The following is a 24,552-nucleotide window of genomic DNA, read 5'->3' as shown; positions in this document are numbered from 1 at the left end:
GTGAAAATATTCGTTACACTTCTTACAACTGCGAAAAAACGAGCTTTCTCTATGACGGGACTTTTTTTTATTTTCTTTCACGCAATAATAAAAAAAGCTGCTTTCGAACTGAAAGCTAAGGCTACCGAGGTCTAATACACTGTAACGTTACTCATATCCGATGAAAGCATATGCGTTACCAAAGGACTGGCAGAAATATGTGTGTTTTGCGCCCGAAAATTGTCTTTCAGCGCAGCTTGATCCTCTTTTTGCATCGGAAACTTCGACGCAGAGTTCACAATCTGCTGTGCATGCTTCGCGAAATATATGCGGTCATTCTCTGAACGATTGCCATTGTGGGCATGAGATAACAGTTGACAGCGTCCAGAAGCTCCGCAGTGGCGCTCATTCGCGGCGTATTGTAGACGTGTCATGCTTCGCGCTGGGCCGCTTCTGTGCAGGACACGACCGTCCGAACGCGAGGAGAGAACTGTCTTCATGAACGGTCGTGTGTCTCAATGAGCGCGAATGGGCGTGAAGCCCCGACTCCGACCTGCGGGTGAAAGACTGAAGAGTAGGAGGGGAAACACGAAGGAAATGCGGCGTGCGCGCGCCTTATCGAGCGCGCGCACTCCGGCGTGTTCCCGCGGTTTCGACCCAGATCGGCAGGGCGTCGCGACCCTCGCGGCGAGCGCGCATCGCGGCCTCCGCGCCGCCTCGGTGGAGGTTGTCGTCACGGCCTACGTCAACGCTGACGTCACGCGGCCCAGGAAAGTCGGTCATGGGTTTGTAGTGCGCTACTGGGGGCCGCCGGTGCTCTATGGATCCCGACTCGGGGTCGCCGCCGCAGTGCCGAGGGAAGTGGGTCGCGCTTTGCTGCTCTCTTCTCCCCACCTCCGCCTCTCTTCTTTCTTTCTTGCTTGCTTTCGCTGCGAGGCTTGCAGGGAATGCTAAGGCAACAGGAAGTGGGTCACTCTGCCGACAGCAGGGTTTCGCGGGGTGCTTTGCGAGCAGGGAATGGAATTACGGGAGAGCAGCGTTCCCCCTGCGTGGGGTCCACAATCAGGCTGGGCTCGCTGTACCTCGGTGCAGTCGTGAAAACTGATTGGTTTCGTCACGGAAGGGAAGAACGGGGAGAGGGAAAGGTCCCCGTGACAAAAATAAATTGTCCCTGGGACGACAACAAAATTTTGTTTTGTTTAATTTGATTTAGCAGCACTAGATCCGCCGTGACGTTGGGACGACAAAATGCGCTCGACTGGACCCCTATAGTGCTAAGCACTACAAATCACGTGAAAAAGCGCAACATGACGTAAATGGCAGGTGCTACAAGTGAACGTTTCCATTTTAGCATCATCACACGCACTTGATAAACAGGCATCAAGTGCATATGTTCAGTCTTGCAGCATGCACTAAATAAGGGCGGCCACTTCACAAAACAACAGACAAAAACAACTATGATTTCAGTGCAAGAAATAGCACGCGCAGCGAGTTGCTCACAGTGGCTAGCAATCTGTAAAGAGCACATGTCCGCTTCTTCTCGGAAACGGAGCTCAAAAGGCCGAAGAAAGGCACATTTGCTTCCCCCTCGGAGAAAGCATTCGCGAACACTCGCTTTCATTTTGAGCGCACGCCCTTTGTGCATAAATGTCAGGTCTCGCTTCGCTGCTGCTTGGCGACGACGCCGCCCCTATTACTGAATCCGAACACGCCAGCACTGCGCCTAATCTCCTATTCGATAAGGGGGATACACGCGCGGAAAAGACTACGCTTGCTCAAGGGACCTGCGTCCAGGACGTGTTGCGGAATAATGCGCATCTCCGCAAACCAGTGGAGACGCGCGACATTTCGCTATTGGGCAAATAATGTGAAAGAAGGCGACGGAAACGCTTTTTGCCGGGACAACTGTGTAGAAACCAGGTCTGTGTAAAGACATATCGTCTTTGTAAAGACTTTCATCTGTGTAAAGACATGTAGTTGTCATCGCTGAAGGATACAGCAATGGTGAAGAACCGGTCGCTGTGTAAAGACATATAGTTGTCATCGCTGAAGGATACAGCAATGGTGAAGAACCGGAACAGGAAAGCTGCTCTACTTCTTTATTAAGGCGTTAACGTTAATAAAGTGCAAGCGGAAATGGCGTCAGTGCAAGCGGAAATGGCCAGCGCCGTCTGTCAGTAGCCAGTGGCAGACGGCCCACCTTCCCAAGAACCTACGAGCGAAGTTCGTATGCCACCGGTTATACTACCTCGGATATAACGAACCTTAGGATGCTACCTCGGAAATAACGAACTTAACCTGTACTAACATTTGAAATAACTAACCTAAGTATTCTACCTTAGATAACACAAACCTAAGTGTACCACTTCGGTTATAACGAAAATTAGTGTCAACCTCGGATATAACAAACGTTTGGCTGTTATAACGCGTTCAACGATCCATCGAGAGTCGCCTTAGTTTTTTTTTCCCCCTTGTATTCGAGCTGTATCTCAGTAACAAAACGAGTTCATTCCGGCATTAAGCTTTATTTTTTTTTATTCGTCTGTCAAACTTCGTCGAAGAAGCGGGACCTTTAAAACAGCCGCCATTGGTGTACTAATGGTGCGGCACTCGCCCTGTGGCTCAGTGACTGCAGTTGAGTTGCAGAGCACGAGTTCATGGGTTCGATCTTGTGTGCGAAGGCCGCATTTCGATGGAGGCAAAATAAGAAATGCTGGTGTTGTGTGCAGTAATCCGAATAAGCCGAATATACCGCAGCGGTGGCCTAGCGGTTTGAGCATTCGCTCTCAATCGGGAGTTGCGGGGTTCGATCCTCAGTGCCGCCGAGAACCCACCGTTGATACAATGGGTGCAAGCTTTCCCTTGGCCTGGTGCTCGGCTTATCTGGGCTGAAATGTGTGCGAAATCGGTTTTGACACCACATTATTTTTTCGTAATTAGCTTGTGCCATGGCGCTTTTTGGCCAAAGCTGTCCTTAAGCCATAAAAAATCAATCGTCATTGTCATCATCATCTGAATAAGCCCTCCGCTATCTATCATCCCTCATAGCCTACAGTGCAGACTTATTGGGCATGAAGATAGGCTTAATCGAGTGATACACTGTAATAGCCACGCCATTTGTTCATGTCTGATCATGTGGACAGCTATGGTAGAGAGAGCGCGAACGGATGGGTTTTCTGACGACACAAAGTGAACAAGGCACATGGGTGCTAGCACCCTGAGGCTCCCCTCTCCCTTGTCCACTTTGTGTAATCTGGACAGTTCTTCGTTACAGCGGCTCACTTAATTGCTGTCTGAATTGCTAGTTTCCACGCTTACAAAACAGCAGAGTTCTCAATATGCTTCTATCCTTCACGAAACACGAGTGCACCGTAAAATATCTACAGGCACGCGGAAACTGACAGCTCCATTTCGTACCGCCGCGGTGGCTCAGTGGTTATGGCGCTCGGCTGCTGACCCGAAAGACGCGGGTTCGATCCCGGCCGCGGTAGTTGGAATTTCGATGAAGGCGAAATTCTAGAGGCCCGTGTACTGTGCGATGTCAGTGCACGTTAAAGAACACCAGGTGGTCGAAATTCCCGGGGCCCTTCAATACGGCATCTCTCATAGCCTGAGTCGCTTTGGGACGTTAAACTGCCATAAACCATAAACCAAACCAGGCAGCTCCATTTGAATGAAGAGCACAGCTTCTATCGCTTTGTAGCAACCGTAAAATAGTCTGCTCCAGAAAACAAGGAAAGTTCACTAATAAGCTATAGGCTGCATCTTCACATGCTAGGGGAAAAAAATCCGCACGTAAAATGTTTGTGCAGCTATTATTATGACCCACGCGACAGTTTCTACATCATTACAGAAGCAACAGAGTAATTTTATATAACGCGAGCTACTTTTCGCTATCGCCACAATTTCCTTGCCCAAGGGGGGAAGCTGCAGTTAGCTTCAACTCAACGTGAGCCTACTAAATCCGTCGCTTGGACGCATCGAGTGTGGTGTATCCAAAGCGCCTGAAAATCGTGGGCCTTTCTGAACGAAGTCCTCAGCTTATCCCCCGGCGACTGTTATTGTACTCGCCTGTTAACTTACCTATTTTGTGCTGCCACTCCTGTAATGGCCCTTCCGGAGGGCGGAAAGCACTCGATAATTACGAACTAAATCAAAGAAACAAGCAAATAGGCTTGTCGCTAAGCGGCGACTAGGTTCCTAGAGCGTCTGCCATTTCCTTCGGAGGGAACTCATGTCCGCTTTTAATGAGGTCGGATCGTCAGTCGCGTTTGTTTTTGTTGTTCCAGAGCAAATAGGGCTGTTATACTAAACACGCACAGACGCCGGAAGCTGTCGCTACTATAGCTGCTTGGCTTTCTTTTTTGCAAGGGCCGTACCAACGGGCTTTAATTAGTGGCCCCACTAAGGAAACTGGCTTAATAATTCGGCCTCCGGATTGCTGGCGCCGGCTGTATAGTTTTGGTGCCAACAATTTGCAGGAAAGTGTATGGGTTCTTCCATCGGTTCATGAAAAAGTTATGACTAGTTCGTTAGTACTTCAGATGCTTTTCGGAACGATTCATCACATTTTTTTTTTTCAGTATGGATGCCGTTTTTCAACCGTCTTCCGTGGATTCCAAATGCGTCCGCAACCATCCCTGTTCTTTTCGATTGTGTCTTTCCTAATTTTCTTGTCCTGCGTTTCGCTTGTACCACTGACGACCACTGAGGATTGTGTGGCTAAACCCTACGTTTGGCGCATGATAATCCCAACCGTTTAGCCGCTCCAAAACCCATCACAATAACAGTCAGCTAAGGGCTGAGTAGCACGATGCATTGTGTCGATGTATGCACACTCATCATCATAAGTATATGGGACGTAACTGTGGCGAGCAAATTTAATTTCTTTGGATTCGGAGCGCATTGCTTGCGATTTAATGACACATTGTGCGACTCGAACACTCAAAATAAGGCTGCATCCATCTTCTCCATGCGGACTGTCTGCAAAGACTGCGATTTTTAGTTCTTCTGTTACGTTCCCTTGACTTTTGACTGCGAGTGTGTAATACATAGAGTTAAATTCCACTTGCGTATACAGGCCGTTCCTCTGTGTGTGTGTGCTATGTCTTGATTGATGCGTTCGCAACGACAGACTTGTAGCTTGCAGTGACGTTCGACGGCCATGCCCTATAAGATATACTGCTTATACGATGTATATATTTGGAGTAGCCTGACGAAGTCCCGCATCTGACTGAACGACCTGGCATTTCTTTCGAGCAAGTCGAAGGCATGTGATTCCGGCGGAAGAGGAATACCAGGTGGATGTAAATAAATGTCTCTGACGTGTCGGGTCACGCTAAAGGGAATGAAAGTCTGTTGGTGGGCATTTCCGTCTGATTGGCCCACCGATCGCGCCAATTTTTTAATGCGATAGGTTTAGGAAGGCCATGAAGGCGAAAACTGTTGGCGGCGTCGGCGTGAAGCCTTCACCAGTCTGGTGACACATTATGCGTGAATGCATAGTCAGAACTGGAATAAAATCAGAATTGGGATACATTGGGGAGTGAAAGGCAGTGGACTGATAATTGGAATAGAATTGGGATTGGAGCAGATTGGCAGTTATTTTTTTTTGCTTTTGCGTGGTTGCTTTCATAACGTCGTTAATAATGCGAACCCCTCTCACTACTCTTGTACGAGTTCTCGGTTTCCCCCTGCTTACTCAGTGCAATGTACACAATTACTTCCGAATAAAGATTTGAAATTGAGTTAAATAATGCTATCGCATTTCCTGCGCATCAATCCGCTTGATCGCCTCTAAATTTGTTTGCTTCTTTTTACCTCTTCGGTTGAACACATTTCGTTTATTAGCCGCTGCAACGAACAGGCTGCTAGTATCATCATCGTTATCAGCATCATTAGCAACATGCGTAACCTAATTTACAGCCACGTGGAGCTCAGCAAGATCGCGTACATGGCGTTGGTGAACAATGTGCACCGCCGCTGCGTGTAGTGAAAGCTCTGTTCGTTCAGTAAGTTCAGGCGTTGTTTCACGCGTTACTTGCCAGCGTGCGTCCGTCCGTGTCTGCGTTGTCACTGTCCTCTTCCCGCGGGTAAATTCGAATATGTCCTTGTTCCCAATTCTCTTCCCTGGCACCATTGCCGAAGCGTTCCAACTTGACCTTGGTCTACAATGTTCGAAGATTCATAGGACAGGTCCTATTGAAGCTTTGGATTAAAAAAAAGGAACTCGAGGTCAATGTGGCCGGGCACACTGAAAACGTTTAGCTTAGGAAAAGGACATTCAACCGCTTCGTATGTCGACTGCTGGGGATTAATTTGGTCAAGTGAGTTTTTTTTTTTTAATGGATTAGCAGTTTCAAGTGGGAAGGAGGACGTTTTCACTGAAAACGGACCTCTCGTAAGCGAAAAGAGAGCGAAAAATGAAATCCAGGTGTCAGCACCAGCGGCCGTTTCCACAACTATAAACTGGTGTGGCGTCAGAGGAGATTTGCTATTGCATTGAAGAGAAAACAAAGGATTACTCGCCTCGATCTATATTAAAGTAACTTTGGTTTGCTAAGAGCGCTTTTTTTTTGCCAAATGATCACGAAAAGCAAAACTAAACGTGAAAATTAAACCGGAGGAAGGTCACGACCCTTGACGTGCTGTCCAACGTCACCACTTTCATTCAGGGTGGTGGGTAGAAGTGCCTTAAATTTAGTTCACAATTTCTCAACAGTTAAAGCGCCTTGTGTCATTTTCTTATTCGTCTTTAGGGGTTCAGCGTTCGCGGCGTTAAGCGTGGTACGAAACAGACATGCCAGCCGACGATTAAGCAGCAGCGACTCGACGTCTTAGACAAAACGGTCACGGTCATTGACCACGCGAGCGGCCGATAGCGACTGGGAGAGAGCACGAAGGTGCTAGATACAGGACGAAACTAAAATGAGATAAAAAGAAAAGCTCCAGCGGAGGAGCGCGCTGGCGAAGGCGATTCTGTTATCGCGCGATAGCGCGGCCGCTGTTGGCGCGGGGCGAGCCGCTCGGAACCCGACGCTGCCAGCCGAACCACAACCGCTTGTGGGCGGCTTGCCGGGCATAAAGTTGTATGCGGGACATATGGGGGGTCTCGTATTCGTACGGCTTAAAGAATCCAGTATAAGCCTAACTGAAGTGAGCCGCACTTTTTGAAACCCATTCGAAGGAAGGAGTACTACAAACCTGCTCTTAGGCTTTTGGGAAAAGCTTTGATGTCAATTACTTGTTAAGATTTTTGCGTTAAACGGAGAATATGTGTAGTCATTACAAAACGTGGCTGCCAACAAACTTGCTGAAGCGTAAACTTACTGCATAAGCATTGCGCGAGGAAACGCAAACGCACAAAAAATATAGAGCACTGATGGCTGCCCTACACATGCAATGCATATGTCCTGATCATCGGACAGTCAAGAAATTCAGCTGTTCGGTGCCATGCGAAGTTGCAAAACATCAACGGGTTAGGAGGGTGTTAGCCTGAACTCGAACGACACTTGAGCAGAGTTGGGTCACTCTCCTCTTCCCCTCCTCACGTTATGGGTGAGAGTGGAGACGTGTCAAGTTGGCGGTTTGCCCCTGAAAGGCGCCTTGTTTGTTTGCGGAAGGAATCTGATCACAGCAATTACTTCAGTTGGCCTGCTCGTACTAGATTTTCCTTTCCTTACTCGATGTGCCGATGTGGGAGGCTGTGGACGAGCAACCTAATCATACCTCTCAAAACTATGTGCCAACTATCTTCAGAGGGAACTTTGTTGGCACTGTTTTCTGGAATCTCCAGCTGCCGCCAGCTGATCGGAGGCCTTGCTATCGAAGCTCAAATACTAAAGGTTCAAATATCCCGATTGTGTCCGTTTTGAAGATATGTGCTTTTGCGGATGAATCCTCATCATCGCCCCCTCTCCTTCAGCGGCAGTACCACAGGACAAGGGCACCTCCCAGATCCTTCCAATTAACCCTGCCGGCCGGCGCGGTGGCTCAGTGGTTACGGTGCTCGGGTGCTGACCCGAAAGACGCGAGTTCGATCCCGGCCGCAGCGGTCGCATTTCGATGTAGTCGAAATGCTAGAGGCCCGTGTACTGTGCGACGTCAGCGCACGCTAAAGAACCCCAGGTGGTCGAAATTACCGGAGCCCTCCACTGCGGCGTCCCTCGTAGCCTGATCAGTCGCTCTCGGACGTTAAGCCCCACTAACAAACACAGCCCTGACCTAGGTACGTCAGACGCGGCAACCTTATCCCCTCAATCTTCCTTGTCTCAAACCGCCCATTTGACTATCTTTCTTGTTCTGCTGCGCTTCGCTTCTTGTGGAGTCCAGTCAGTGACCCCAAGGAACTAACGATGATCTGAGCAAGCAACGATTATGGGCCCATACACATTTCTTTTAATTCCGTATGCTTGCAGTCACGCATCCTCTGCGATACACCATTATGCGCTCATGCAGTTTCATGACATATATACTGTGAGGGCGTTGCCATATTTTACATCGTTTTCCTGTTCTTAGCTCGTTCCTAAAAATTCTTAGAAATGTTCTTAGAAATGTGGCGTCAGCTGCGATATACGCACAGCCTTCCGTGCATTCACAGGTAAAAATCCATATCCCACCTACGAACTCAGCATCTCCCGCGTACGAGGCGGATGCTCTGACCTCTAGGGAGCATTAGCTGTTCTTATCTCGTTCCTCAGTTTTGCACCGTTGGTATCGGCGTCCGCAAGCCCACTGCCGGGCGCGTATGGTTTAAACTGCGTCCTCGGTACCCGTCAGTAGAAATGCACCTCCGACATACGAGCCCAGCACCCAGCACCACCGACACCTCCCAGCGCCTCCCCAATGAGAGGCAGATGCTCGAATATATCAACTCTACATGTCTAAATTTCTTCGCGATCACAAGCCAGCTAACGCTGGATCATTCGCATTATACCAACTCGTAACCGTCCGGTGATTATTTTTAAGCATATTTCCACAACAAATGGAGGTCACTGTGATTCCTCATTGGAAATATTTTCGCTCGGAGAAGCGGACGGGGTGGTTATTTGGCTCTTTTTAATTCGGCCCTGGTTGAAGACTGCTTACATTCACGAGTTTTCAGCTGAATTTTTCACCTTTACCACCCGCGTGTGCAACACGCATTCTGCCTCTGTCGGCCTCTGTTCGTGATAACGGTAGTCACGGGCAGCACATATAAGTTGCATTAACGGAACAAATAAACCTAATTTTTCCCTTTCTTCTGGGGTGCGGCGACCTTCTGGAAATCCCTTTTTGCTGGGGTTACCCTGCACTCCTGAGAGGCGGGGTTTCTCAAAGAGCGCGGGAAACTACCCACGCGTCTCGGCGGCGGCCTGTCGGAGAAGCTTGCCGCGTTGCTCGACAGATGGAGACACCGGCGCGTCGCCGACGCGTGCGCTCACACCTGGCTCGCATATGTTGGCAGCAGCCAGGGGGCACGGCGCAGCTCGATCCGCCGGCCTCGCGCGGTGTCAGGTTTGCGGTCTCCGTCGAGCTGGCGCGGCTGCTCGGCGTCGCTCTTCGCTACGATGTGCTTCGATCACGCATCGCCGCGTGATCGCTTAGTGTAAAATGATGCCCGTCTTTGAAGGTGGCCTTCATCGCGAGCGTGATGGCTTGGACCTACGGGGCTGTACAGTTGTGGCCGCAAAATTGTGCTCGTGTGCCGGTTGTGCGGTGCTGAAAATACAACTAGAATATAGAGCTTTATGAATTTTTCCGCTGATGTCTCATGAGAAGTGTGCGCATGTGTTGGGGAAATGGGGGTTTCAAGTTATTTCATATTTGAATGAGCAGGGCAACACATTTAACTTTTTCTGAACTTATTTCCATTTTTTTTTCTTCTGGTAAAGGAAGTTTTACACTTCTCCATGTATTTTTACAGAAATGCTGTCCTCTTCGCGAGAAGCGCGTGCCTTTGACTAGCGAATTTGCGCCTCGGGGACGCGTTATCTCACTTAATTCGAACTCATGCTTTCGTCCCGTCGACGGGACGTGTATTGAAAATGCTCCCCTTATCTCGAGCTCCGCATAATTCAAACATATTTTAGGTGGTCCCATTCGAGTAGCTTATGGAGTCGAGTCCAACATCAACCTCAGGCACCTGTTTGGCGGCGTCGACGATCTGGGGTGAGGAGGAGCAGACTTCTAGACATCCACACCAGTGACGTCACAGGCGATAACGCTACATGAGCACCTGGTCGTTTTGCAAACGTTTGTGCGACGCAGTCGTGGTACGGCCCTGCGGATCACCCACGATTAAGTGGCCGTGAACTGTCGCTACTCCTATTTTCCTGCGCATTAGCGTACAAATATTGAGGTTGATTTCGATTTGATGAAGCGTCAAATTTCCCCTTTTTCGTTTGTTGTACGTCCAGTTCTCGTAACACTCCGGAGCATTTTTCCTTCCGGCGACTGCGCTTATGAACCGCCACGGCCGAAAGAAAGGCCCAGAGTGCGCCTTGGCCCCGGCGTGTTTCCCGTTTCCCCGTTTCTTCTTTTCGTGCACCCACTGCTCAGGAAGAAGAAAGCGCCTCCCGCGAACGCGGCAGCAGCAGCTAGGCCGCATCTTCCTGTGACCGTCAGTCGGTCGCCCGCTACGTAACGATGGACCGCCGCCCGTGCTTCCTTCCTTCTGACATTCAGGTTGAAACAACTTTCCTCCTCGGTTTGCACTTAACCCCGATTCTTGCGCGCGCGCTAGCGCCCCACATGTTGGCTGACGCCGCGCTGCGCCGAGCTCGCTGCTGCTGCTGCGGTCGCAGCTCTTCCCATTTGGGCGAGGCGTTGCGTCATAGTGACGTCACCGCTCTTTCCTCGTCCTCTCTCCGCTTGCTCTTGAGAAAAGACCGGATGTCACGTGCTCCTTCCCTTTTTGCGTGACGTCACTTCTGCTTTTGGAGCTGCCCGTCTGTCTGCTCGTCTGCGGAGGTCGCGGCCGACGCGGCGGCGGCGGCGCACGGTTTGCCCCTACCGTTTGCTCGTCCGCGTGTGCGGCTCGTGTCGCTCGCCCCGCTACGGTGAGGCCGGCAGAGCCTGCTGACCCAGCGACGTCTTGCTTGATCGCATCGGCGCGTTTTGCTCGTGCCGCCCGCATGCGTGAAAGGAGCGGAGCAGCAGCTGCTGCGACGCGCACTGCCCGCGGCATACCTACGGAATACGGCTAAAATGAACACGCATGCTGTCTTGTCATACAGAGACATCATTAGCATCCGAAAACGCGCACCCGATTGAGGGGATTGTGAAAACAAAAAATGCTTCCGATGCTGACGCCTTTCGAGAGACGAAAGCGCAGTCAGTACTTGATCGATCTCCGAGTGTAAGCTGCTGGTTCGCCAGGCAGCTGTACAGAAAGTAGTGATGGTGAAAAGGGGGGGGGGGGGGGGGGGGGGGGCTTTGGCGTCATTATGTGATGCCGAATCAAGCGCAGCATCTGTAACAAGAGATGCGCTGACGGAAATACAGGCACTGCAAACAAAATGTCACCGTATAAATTTAGTATCGACACTGCGGCTTCGTCTGTTTCTGACAATTTTAATTTTTTTTTACATGACTGGCTTAATACCTGCAGAGAATATTCTGGATGGGTTACTTCACCGCTACCAGTAAATGATCGTCTTCGTGCGAGGAAAAATAAAAAAAGAGATGCCACTGTAAAAAAAAAAAATCCCAAAGGATATATAAGCACGAAATTAAGCAGATTCAATCGATGTGCACTGAAGCTATGTGAACTAATGAATGGTGGGATAACGAAAAGGTTTTATTTTGAGATCACAAGCGGATTCCGCATTAACAGTAACGAGAGCACCTTATTGATAGAAAGCTATGTACATGCTTCATGGAATTCATATACACAAATACGAAACAAAAAGTAATCGAAACCGAAACCAAAACCAGGATACCAAAAATTTCCGTTTTACCCGTGTTGTCTGCTTCCAGAGAAAACATACGCTTTGCAAACAAACACCGCTTGTTCTATGCATGTTGAAAAGTCGAATAATCGCGCTGCATACTTCAGAGAGAAGCAAAAGCACAAGCAATGGTCTAAAATCCGAAAGCTCACGGGGCTGCCGCGGCGCAGAGCATGGATTACTCACGCCAGGACGCGCCAGTTGTACGCGGCGCTGCTTATCAGGCGCTCTCTTCAGGAAGCGCCGCCATCTTGATTGTCGCCCGTGACTACGTAAAATGGACGGGGTCTGGAGGCCCGGTGGTGGAGATCGCCCACAAGGTACCGTAATCGATTATTTGCCGTTTTCTGACTCGCGATCGCAGTCGACTAGGGTTCTGGCAAAGGATTGTGGCTACTAGTGGAGCTGTCGCCGCGTGCAATCGCGCCGGGCGAGCGCCGAAGCGGCTTGTACGGGACTCCGCACGGCTGGCAAGCGCCATGTTCCCTCCGGTTACGCTCCGCGAGCTGGCCTGTTCGAGGCTCTCCGCCTCCGTAACGCCAGCCAGCATCATCGGGCTCGCGCCGTTCGCTGGCCCGAGTTCTGGCGCACGGTCCCGCAATGTTGTTACGCGCGTCCCGTTGTTTTTGCGGCGCGGGCGTCCGACGCCCTAGTTCCGTGCGGGCTGCACCGGGGTTGCCTTGGCTCGTCTCGGCCAGTGTTTTTTTTTTTTAAGCCTAATTGTATCGGAGTCCCGTTTATTTTGTTTTGGCAATGCCTGCGTAACTTGTCGGCCGTTGTTCGTTGTCTGTGCCTCGGAACCCTCGGTCCGTGGCTCCGCGCTTTCCGGACCGATTGACACGGGTGCATTTCGACTGTCGTGTCTGCGGCGGCCCGTGCGGGCCGAATGTCATTGGGTTGTTCATGCGTGATACGGGCGCCCCTAGGCCTAATCTGCTCGCGGAGGGGTGCTCTCCGTGCTAGCGGTCTCGACGCGGCCCGCAGCTTGCTCGGTGCTTCCCGCGAGCCCGTCCGATTGGCAAGTGGCCCCCCTCGGCCGGTCCGAAACCTAGGGCCGGCAGCCGCAGCTGGCGGCCACCAGCGCGGCCCCGCTAACCCGGTCGCCGGAGGCGGCTCGCGAGCGCCGGCCCCGCCGCGGGGCCGACCCGTTGCCGCCAACGTCGTCGGCGCCGCGTCGTTGTGTCAGCGCCTTCGAAAGCACCGTGTAAAACTCGAGCCGGCCGCCGAGAGACAGCGCTGTTGGTTACGTGCTCGCGGGCGCGTTGAAAGGCGGCGTGTTGTTGGCCGTTCGCGCGACCTTGAACCTCAGCTTGGCCGCTCTTTTTTTCCTCGCTTTCTCGGGGAAAAAATGGCGTGCGCTAACTGCGATCTGCATGCCACTCGCTATTTTGTCTCGGACATATTTCCGTTCGGATTAGTGCGAGGTATTGCGTAGCGATCGTGGCGGCTTGGGGCTCGGAGGCAGGCCCGGCGGCCTAACGGTCGCACCGTATCCGAAACGTGCCCTGCGCGGGACCGGCCCGGACGGGGATGAGCGTGCCGCCACGCGCCTGCCGGCGACGTCCCCTCAAGCACGGACCATCATGGCCCGTGTGAAAGGGTGCGGGGGGAGGTTGAGGGAGACTTTTTTCTTTTCTATATTATTTTTGCAGTCGTGTACGCGCTCTTCTCTCTCGACGTATATCGATCTGGTGGGCCCCTTTTTACACGGGCAGCTCTTTTGCGAGCCGTGTCAGCGTTGCGCAACCGCGTTACGTAATGGCGAGGTTCGCGTCCTCCCACAATCTTCTGCTTCTTCTTTTTTTTTTTCGATCTGGAGTAAGCTCGCCTTGGCGTTCTCGGAGCCCGAACACCGAGGCGGTAAAATCCGTGCGTGCGTGCGTTGCGTTCCGTGCGATGGCCAGGATGGGGTTTCAGGCGTTCTTAACCGGCCGCCTGAGGCATTCACCGTTCGACGGCACTCTCGATCGAATCACGCGCCCATGCGTGTGACCCTCTGTTGTATTGCCCTTTCTTTCCGAGTCTGACACCGCCCTCTCCATTCTGCGAACCACACTGCGGTCTTGGACACGCTGGGTCACTGATCGCGCGCTTAACGCGAAGCCCGGCCAGTGCTGCACAGGAGGCGATAGTGTTTCCTTGCCTCGCTGCTGCTCTCACCTTGAGGCGAATGCATTGCTGTTCAAGCTCAAGGCATTTTACTTCATTCTGGGCATTCCTGGAGCACCCAGAATTTGAGATTTTGCCTTTTAATGAGAGGCATGCATATCGCAGGGCAAAGTGTTGTCAAACTTTGTGCTTAACGTCCCAGTGCGTTTGAGCTTTACGATTAAATCTTAGCGAAATTTTCGTGCCAGTTCAGTAACTTAAGTGTTTTTATGAGTACCAATCACATCTAGTGACACATGCCATTGTGTGTTCATGTTCACTCTTTATTTTTCCTTGGAAATGAAGGTTTCAGTGAACTTTTACCTTCATGTTTTGTTGGCAGACAGTTGAGGCGCACATGAATTTGTTTTCAAAAAAGGGAAAAGGGGTTAATTTTTCCGTATGCGCTGACTACCTCAATGGAGAAACGTTATTGCCTGGGGACACACCTGAGAAGGCATGACTCTTAATATGTCCTGGCAACAGTCAATGGTCTAGTTAATAACAGATTATAAGCTTCTGTAATGGGCTTTACGCTGCCATGGGCAACAGCATAACAAATAATTCTATAAGAATCGTACCCGAGTGTTAGTTGGCAGAGTACTCTTCTTTAATCTGTCTCATTCATTCATTCATTCATTCATTCATTCATTCATTCATTCATTCATTCATTCATTCATTCATTTTTTTGTAGAATATAAGCATATGAAACATTTACTTGTGAAGGAATTTCTTTGAGATGGGCAGCATATATATTTTTTCCTTTTCTGTACTTTTGGCTGTACCTCTGTTCTTACTGCAAGGTCCGTCACTGCCATTTTTATACTTGTTTACATTTGTAGTTAAATTGGTCACACCCATATTACGTGATCCTTCTTGAGGCCCTGGGAGCTGGGCTAGTTATGGGTTTTCTTGCATGTCTTGTTGGTGTGGAGAATGCTTTACGAGAACTTAATCGCGCATTAAATGCCCTTGGCATTCGGCATATGCTCAGGACAGCACAAAATTGTGCGTTCCATCAAGTGAAAATATTTGCCATTCAAGAACAACTCAACTCTTCAGCACCCTTTTACATTTCCGTGATCAATTTCGAATTCTGCTTGAGAGTTCTGTTTTTCCCAGTTGAAGGATGGGGAAAGCTTTGGGGGCATCATGTTTTGAGTAGCAAAAGCCAAAGTTTTGGATTTGTGACATGCCCCATAGAATGCATGTCATAGAATCACATGCCCCATAGAATGCAGTCCGCCTCAAGGAGGCATGAGGGACGCTCCATCGAGCTCTTGCCTTTAATGGCATTTGATTGGCTGTTTGTCTTTTTGGTGCTTGGTTGACACTCGTTCTTCGGTATGAAAATATGGATTTATTACCGAGAGGCACTTAAAGATTGACAAATTTTTCTCACCTCGTGCTCGTACTACTGATGTCAAGCATGTTAGCTCAATGATCACCAGTGATAGTGGACTAAGGTGGAATATAGCCCAGCCAATCTTGATGTGTTTAACGATGTCCCGTTAAAGGGCAACTCCATGGGCTTTTTATTTATAGTTTGTTTGTGATCATAACACATTTTTTCAACCTCCCTCAATTAACTGCATTAAGTTGCTTTTCAAAGTGACGATCAAAACAATTTGAAACTGGAAAATTGGGAAACAACTAAGTTTTGACCAACACACATCACAGACAGTATCTGAAAAGGTCTTGTGTATGCATTGAGCGACTAAACTGGTGACTGTAAGCGATAGCAGTATTAGTATATCTTTTAAAGGCCATGAACAGAGCAAATATTAACGCGCGAGGAGTGTATGACGTTACAAGTGTAAGGTGGCCTGGTTGAGGCTGCGAAAGAGGAAAATTCTCAATTCATTTGCACTGAAAGAAAATAACTTTTTGAAATTTGGCATAAAAGATCAGGGGGCTGAGGAGAACCTATGGTAAAAGTTTCGTTAAAATGCATGAACCTTGGTAGAACCCCATAGTTGCCTTTAAACCTTGTTATTTGACACGTTTGGTGCTTTGTTAGCCAAAACTGCTGTAATACAAGTACATCTGCTTTGTGCAGCAAATTAAAATGAGTACAAGCAGTTTCAAGAGTAATGAGCTGTCATAGAATTTAATCTAACCGATATATGCCGAAACTTCAGAAATTTCAAAAAAATTTAAAATATTTCCGATATAAAATGTTCATTTCATTCACAGTTCGGAATTATACTTTATTTGTGGAAATAGTTTTCTCTACAGAGTTTTGAGCCATTCTAAATTTAAAAGATAGGCAAATTCGCTGTCTGTTGCGTGTGGTCAAGCTTCAAAAATTTTACATAGACTTTAAAATCACATTTCTCATCACACACAATGGTTTCGTTGTGCCAGTGTGCAAAAATTGTTTTTCTTGCAGAATTACAATGCAGTCAATGTCAGTACAGTGTAGTCAATTTCAAAAATGGCGTCCAGAGAAGATTGGCAAACCTTTCTGAGCACGGAAAGCTGAACACACTAAACTGGATGCACGCAAAACTGGATGCACGCAAAACTGGATGCACGCAAAACTGGATGCACGCAAAACTGGATGCACGCAAAACTGGATGCACGCAAAAATGGATGCACGCAAAAATGGATGCACGCAACACAACAATCCTTGCACAGGAGAGGTTTAGCCCCCTTAACAACTTGTGCTAGTTATCAACCTATGCTATGCAATGCAAGCTTTTGCACAATAAACATTTAGAGTTAATGCGCAAAAAAGCGGTGCCCTACAGCAAAAAATAAAAATAAAATTGCATAGAAATTTTGATACTTGGTGTCATGTGATGTCAGCAATATGCAAACGTCATATTTACAGGAAGCCACTTGCATTCATGAAGTGTGTGTTTGGGCGGGGGGAAGGGCACTCGTTACAACTCTTCGAACCACGTGTGCAGTCATATGCCCATTTCCAATTGCTGTTCTAAATTTTTTTATCTCTGCTGTTCGCGCTTGAGTTCATACCAAAGGCAGCCTGGTGCAATGAAATTTTAACATTTTTCACGCTTTACGTGTTGTGCCCAATCAGCAGAGTGCTGCTTTTCTGCTTTTTTTCTTATCAGTTCTTTAATATCTGTAGGCACTGGCTAGGTTCTTCAGTTTATGTTAAAAGTGCTGTCAACCCATGCTGCTTTATTTGGCATCGGAAATCTCGTTTCATGCAAGTCTAGTGCTTACTAAAGGTTTCTCCCCTTTGTGTCAATAAAAATATGTGTGTGGGTACTCATTTTTGCTGCACGTGATTTGTGTAGTGTAGGGTCTTGGTGTTTCGGGCTACCTTTCTTTCCTTCATAGTCCAGCTATGCTGCAAGCTTTTTCCTCTTTCTTTTTCTGCTGCCTGCCTCGCTGTCATCCTTTGAAATTTGCAGTAATTGAAAACAAAAAGTTTTCATTACACCCACGCGTAGCGAATTGAAGAGTTGCATGTTAGGGCACCGTGTATAGGTTTGGCATGGGCCTGTCATGTAGCCTGATGCTGCTTTTAGCTGGGATAGCCTTTGCAGGTGGGGAAATGATGTCTTAATGGCGCAACGTATTGCTTTGTGCCTGGTGTAAGTTTCATTTGCTCGTGCGGGAGTTGGTCTAAATTTTTGGGCTCAAGCGCTTCCTTTCTTTAGTTTAGTTCGACACACACTTGTGTTCTTCCTGTCTCCTGGTATGCCTTGTCGCAACACAACTGGCGGTAGTGTCGTGAAATTGCAGCTTATTTTTTCCTTGCACCTGGTGAGCTTGAGGGACATTAGACTTGGTCCTGCAGTTTCGTGTAAATTGGCCCAAAACAGATTGCAGCTGGACTAGGTTGCACCTGTTGCCGAAGCAGCTGTAAAAATGTTTTCACCTTGTGTGAGGCCTCCCATATAACTTGCTATGAAAGGTGCGGGCTGCTGGCCTGGATGAAATTTACTTTGTTTAGCATGTTTCATGGCATTTTTCTTCTGCTTGCTTCATATTTTTCTTCCATACTGTAGAATGATGCCTGTGGTGGTTAACAGTTGCAAACAATCCACTCACAAGATTGTGTGATGAATAAAATAAACTGCCTGGTGTGGTGCAGGATGAGACCATGCATCTGTGAGAGTAGACAGACAGCACAATTGAAACCAAATGCAGCAAACATTCATGGCAGTATGCAAGCATGAAATGTGTGTGGAAGTTAATTTAGTCCCACTTGGCCTGGAAGACTGCGTGGGAGAGTGGAAGACTGGGTTTTTAAGGAAAAAAAATGGCAGGGTAACTGTCTCGCTTCTTGGTGGAAACCTCAAACCGTGCCTAACAGAAGGGAATAAGGTGGGAGTGAAAGAGAGAGAGAAAGTGGTGCCATAGTGGAGGGCTCTGGAGTAATTTCGATCACCTGGGAATCATTAACTTGCACCGACATTGCACAACACACAGGTGCCTTTTGCGTTTCGCCTGCATCGAAACGCGGCTGCCGTGGTCAGGTTCGAATAGAATACAGGTACTCCGGTACAGTACCCAAGTACCCCATCCTCTGAGCTACCCGAGTGGCTCAAACACAGGGAAGCTTGCTGCATTACGTGTGGTGCTGCTGTAGCTGCCATTACGGTGCTCCTCTTTGCAGCAGCACTTTTCTTTGGCTTCCCTTTATCGGTCCTACGTGTTGTAATGTTGCTTGTTTACTGCCACAATACTTACCCTTCCTGTGACTGTTCTCTTTGGGGAATTTGGCTGTGAAGTCCCTTTCAACAAGTTCCATTTAGCTTTTCCATAAACACGTAAAATGCCACTTCTGAGATTGAGTTGCAATAATTCATTAGGGTCAGTTCTTACTCTGTGGCAGAGCATGCATGTTGTGACGAAGAAGCCGAAGCTGGCAGTGGCGCGGGACGGAGCACTCGCGCTAGGCCAGCGGCCATTAAATAATCTCATTCCATCACTCAACCCGTCTCGTTCTTCGGCTGGCTGTCACGTAACAATACTCTGGTGCCCGTTTCCTTCCAACTTGCTCTGTAGCAGAGCACTTTTTTTTCTCATTCTTTGTGGATTTAGGTTTCTCTGCTACGTAAATGATCTGATGTCACTTCTGGAGTGGCCAGGTTGAGTATTCTAGTTTCCAGCTTCATTTGTAATCCTGTGAGTGCATCGTTAGTGTGTTATTGTCAGCTTGAGCGGCTATGCTTTTTCGTGTAATGGTAGAAGCAGGTTGATTGAAAGAGTTGCCTGAATTGCCGTACAAATCATCGAAAACCGCCGGCTCGGAAATGTACAGTAAGCAGGTGTATGTTTATTTGCAAGGGCTGTCATGGTTATGATTGCCTTTACTGTGAATCCCAGCAGAATGCGTCTCACCTCGGAAGTCAATTGCAGGATACAACTGCTCTCTTTCATCATAAGAAGTTGCTGAAAAGTGAAAATATGAAGAGGGGATGTTTGGTGCAAATTGTGAAAGTATTTACGTGACAACTCATGCCGGGCTCCATGTTGTGTGTTCTTTGCTGCGTGATCATAGTTGAGCTGGTTAGGCCACTCTGTGCCAGGTACGGTTGCTGTGGCACTTATTCAATCCAAATCAATCGATGGAATTTGCCAAGTACCTGCTCCTGGGAAATCGGCGGTCCACATATTTCAAGGGATGGTTGACCTCTCTGCCCTCATCATCTGTGCCAAATTATGCAGCCATGCAGTGTTTCATTTCTGCGAAAATTGATGCTAAAGTTAGCCATTATACTAGCCGGTTAAAGTGGTTTGCAATGGCAACACCGCTTTCACTACATTACCGATACTACTGGCTTGTTGATACTCTGCACTTACTGATTCAAGCATTTTAGGTAGTTTTCAGTTCTTTTATGTATTTCATGAAATAGGCCATTCCTTGTGGTCACTAGTTCAGCCATTCTACATGTGCGGGTTTTCCTAGTAATGGTTGAGCCCTCATCACGGTTGGCTATGATCTGTTAACAAGTTCAGTGCATCTTGGGCCGTCGGTGTGTCACGCCGCATGTGCAAGTTGTGCGGCCACAAATACAGGGTCACATGATAAAGCCTTGAGGCAGTTCAGAAGTTTCAGAGAGTGCGAAAACCACACGTTCAAGGTTGCTATTTCCATGTGTTCGCTGAAAGAAGCTGGCCTTGCCAGTGGGCCACTACTACGCACAGGGATTAGGGCTCTCAAAAAATTGCTGCTACAATGAATGTGTAAACTGCATTGCAATGTTTTGCTTTGCACTTGTTCATTTCTGCTACGCTTTCTGCTTTGGTCTCGGTTCTGCTGTTTCAGAGAGGGCCCTTTGTTTTAATGCAGCGAATATTCAGAATTTTTTGGTAGCTTTTCATTTGTGCCAAGCAAGAGAGGCTCCAGGGCTGTGCTAGTGAACTCAGCGTTGTTGTCTGCTTTCAGCTGGCTTGTGGACTTCAGTCAAAACGTTGTCGCCATGCATTTGATGTTGCTGTTTGAGAAGCCTGTGATAACTGCTTAGGCCATTGTAGACAGCGATATATTCTGTTGCTTGTTAGTCTTTTTCACCTTGTTTAAAAAAGTGCAGATAGCAAGGATGCCAGACAGATGGTTCTACATATTGTTGGCTTTTTTTTTTCTCAGCTAGCTTAGTGTGTGGGTTCAATAATGGGGTAAAATCGGTTTTCTTTTAAAAATTTTTTGCACTGGAGGCCTAGTTTATACAAGTAGTTTAATTTAAGCACTTGTAGTGTAGGTAACCATTCCACTGCTTAACAAAATGTTCTTTTCTTGGCAAGGAATTCTTCAATTCCTACATGAATACCTGCTAGGATGACCGAGTGGCGACGGTGTTTTGGTTGCTGAGTGCATGGGGAGCATGCTTACATAGAGGCAGAATACGGCAGTGCCTCTGTACTGAGACTTTCGGGTATATAAAGAAACCCGGGTGGTTGAGGCCGCTTGCGTCATGTCCTGTAGTTTGGCTTTTGAATCTGAAAGTTATTTTTATGATTGGTCAGTTTTTTAATATTCCGTGCAGAGCTAGTCAGTGCTGGCTAATGCTTGCTTACCGTGAACTTCAAGTTACGTTTTATCCGGTATAAGTCCATTCGATACCTAGCTTACATGCATTCATTTTTCATATAAAATAATTGCATGTTTCATCTAGGATATTGTGGAAAGGCAAACCTTCGAATGACAGGCAGTTCTGGAAAGTGCTCTGTTCGTCCACACATACCAACCAGTCATGGTTGGAACATTTGATTTGCAGTCTTTTGGCTACACTTGTTATTTTTATTATAATAATAACAGCAAGCTTTGATGCTACTGAGCTGTCAGCTCATCTTTAGGCACAGGTTTTCACCGGTTGGATATTGTAAATAGCAATTTGTGCTCAAGACAGTTTTTATTCCACTTTTCTTCTGCCCGTGATCAGAGTAGTCTCTGTGGTAGCGGCTTGTTGCACTCGCGAGGAGCAGGGCTATTGCTTATACGGTGAGGTAGGGTGTATTTTCTTTCTCTGTCCTTCTCTGCACTTATCTACCGTTAAGTGGAGCACACTGCTCCTTCCGAGAGAGTCCGGCCTTTGGTACCCTAGAAGGAATAAATTTATGTTAAAAGGACTGTAGACACCTAATTTTATTGCATGTTTGCTTCATTAAAAAATGCATTAGACATTTAAATTCATGGATCATCGCGTGGTATTCGCCTGCGACAGCTAAATAATTTAATTGAATTTGTTGATGCTTTTTCGGTGTCGGTTTCATGAACCGAATGGTGGCTATGACGTGCTGTTGAAGTTTAGGTTACGTGAGGCATGGAAAAACTACAGCATAAACGCTGATTCGTAGTTAACTCACTACAGCACGAAAACCAGCCTACTTCAAGAGAGCTGGAGTTACAAGCAGTTATATCGCCATTTTTTTTGTGTCTCCCGTGACCAAAATATGAAGTACACGTCAAAGCCATTGTTTGGTTGATGAAACCGAAGACGAAACAGCATCATGAAGAAATTCACTTGTTTAGCGGCTGGAGGCAAATACCACGGGGGCACCTTGTATATCAATGTCTAATGCATTGTGTGAAAGAAAAAAAAACACAAAACAGAAATTTGGTGTCTATAGCCCTTCAGTGGAGATGGGAAAACCCTTGTCAACATCAGTTGCTTAGCGGTGCCTGGCGAACCGTGTTACTGCAAGCATTGTCTCCGAAAAACCGGCATGTGTTATTCGATGTGCTGGGAGAGTTACACCGCCGAGTAAAAAACACCTTTTCCTCGATGCCTTTTCACGTCGCGTCACTGCTCAGAGTGCCAACAGAAAAGGTTTAGATTGACATTGAATGTCAGCCACTCTGCATGTGCGAGGATCTACACGAAAGTTCTGGAAAAAAAGAAGTGTGCTTCATGTGGAAATAAATTGCGTGCAGTGGTGCATTACTTATTAGCTGCTTTTTCTTCTTGGTTAGGAAGAACAACATAATTGCTTGTTAGTACCTGCGCAAATAACGTAGTCGTGATGACAAAAAAAATATGAAAAATGTGCTCTGCAAGAGCCCTGCCTCGCAGACGCTGTGATGTGGCGCAATGGAAGATTCTCCTACTTAGCAGATGTTCAGCGGCTGCGTTGGGCCTCGAGCGCCTTTTTGCTGCCGCGGCTACTGTCGAGAGGCACATTATGCGTCATCGCCATGTACAATGCAACCGATGCTGCTCTGAAATGCCAAGCTGTTGTTCCTCTCCATCGTGTGCCGCGAAAAGATCGCTTTATGCATTGGTGCGCAGCCATTACGGCAAGGGAAAGCAAATGTTTCAGAGTGTTGCGCAGTGGGCATTTGGGCTGGAGCAAAGAAGAGTTGTGCGTGTGTGCGTACACAGCTGGCTGTGCTTGATGTGTCGCGAGACAGAAGGATGTGTTGGGCATTGTTTGCTCTGGTGAGGAGTGGCTGTGTTGGGAGCTGGGCCTCGCGGGGTGTTCTTTTCCCTCTCGTGTCTATTACTTCTGTGCGAAGCATTGCGCAAATGGCGCCTGCTGGCGTGGGGAAGTTTGGAAATGGATTGGAGTACCCGGATTCGCACACGACTGCCAGGTCTGTTCAAGTATTGTTCTAGCCTGGCTGCAAAGCGTAGAAAGTTTCCTTTTATGTGCTGCTCCAGAAAAGCACTGCCGGGTGTGGTGAGATTGTGTAATATCTGCTTGGCTAGGTGGGGACTGTTCTATGGTGGCATTGTTTCGAAATGCAGCATTTTTGTTCATTGCTTTTTATCCGTGCTTTTCTCAGATACGCTGGCCTTTATTGTCCAGGTCATTTGGTGTTTGATTGGATTAGCGTATAATTGTTTGGTGAATTCAAAGGAATTTGGCTCGAGTCCATTGCAGAACTGCATGCATTTTGGCTAGAGTGTTTTACCGCTGGCTTCTTTTATATGCATGAAAAGGCTGGCACAACGAATTGCAGGAATGTGACCAATGGAATGTGACAAATGGCGGTGCAGGCAGGGCACTTTTCTTCTTCATTCCTTTCCTTGCCCTTTCTAATATATGTCTGGCTTAGTTGCCACTTACCAACGTTGAAGTGTTTCTCAATTTCTGCATTGGGCAGTGACTGGAATACAAAATTGTATGCCTGGTTGAAAACCCAAGCATTCAAAAAGCTTTTTTTTTTTTTAAGCATTTGCATTTGAACAAGGTTGTTGGCTGCAGCACCATTGCATTTGTTTTATATTGGTCCACACACATGGTGCCGGATTTCTTTTGTGTGCAAGAAATGCATGTGTATGCCATGCCACACACACATCACATGATGTGTACCAATGGGTTAGAAGGAGGCACAATCACTTGTTTCGGGCCGCCACGGTGGCCCATTGGTTATGGTTCTCGGCTGCTGACCCAAAAGATGTGGTTTCGATCCTGGCCGCGGTGGTCGAATTTCGATGGAATTTTCGAATTTCTAGAGGTCCGCGAACTGTGCTATGTCAGAGCACGTTGAAGAACCCCAGGTGGTCGAAATTTCCGGAGCCCTTCACTACGGCATCTCTCATAGCCTGAGTCGCTTTGGGACGTTAAACCCCCATAAACCATAAACTTGTTTCGGATTTTTACATTGATTACCACTGAACGTTTCGGCTCTCAGGAAGACTTTTGAAAAACAGCAGTATTTAGTAATATTTCACAACAGTGCTGCTGCCAATATTTCTGTGAAAACAATATTGAAATACGTTTTTTGTGAATTTCTGCCTGGTATTGTATAGTTAGCTTGCATCTGGTACTAAGCATGGCTTTAAAATATCTGAACGCTGCGATCGTAAGAGAGAAATTGTTACATAATGCCGTTCGTGTGGAAATATTTGGAGTGAAATTTAGATGTAGCAACTTGCTTGCAGCTGGTAACTTGTTATAACATTTGAATGGTTTTCTCACTAACCGAATTTCGGGAAAAAGTATTTCATGACACCCCCATGATTATGCCATCAACGTAAAGGTCTAGTTGAAGGAGCAATAAGTTTTCTATGGCAAAATGAAGAAAGAAAGAATTGATGGATAGCCTTTTGCGCTGCTGCGAGCA

The 24,552-nt window shown here is 47.7% G+C and overlaps 1 protein-coding gene across 47 annotated transcripts in view; it reads left to right on the top strand.

The window, feature by feature from the left end:
* Nucleotides 1–24,552, top strand: part of LOC144128195 (uncharacterized) — a 528,676-nt gene that overhangs the window by 418,044 nt on the left and 86,080 nt on the right. For 15 of the 47 annotated variants that reach the window (XM_077661394.1, XM_077661392.1, XM_077661391.1 and 12 more), the window contains exon 1: nucleotides 12,125–12,229. The exons of the other annotated variants lie outside the window; for them this stretch is intronic. The gene's annotated coding sequence lies outside the window, so the exon portion shown is untranslated. Of the gene's footprint in view, nucleotides 1–12,124; nucleotides 12,230–24,552 lie in introns of those variants that run through there. 47 annotated transcript variants of the gene reach the window in all.

Source organism: Amblyomma americanum, chromosome 4, assembly GCF_052857255.1.
Source record: "Amblyomma americanum isolate KBUSLIRL-KWMA chromosome 4, ASM5285725v1, whole genome shotgun sequence".
NCBI classification, from domain to species: Eukaryota; Metazoa; Arthropoda; class Arachnida; order Ixodida; family Ixodidae; genus Amblyomma; species Amblyomma americanum.
The sequence above is the reverse complement of the archived record's forward strand: the minus strand, read 5'-3'. Positions and strand labels throughout refer to the sequence as shown.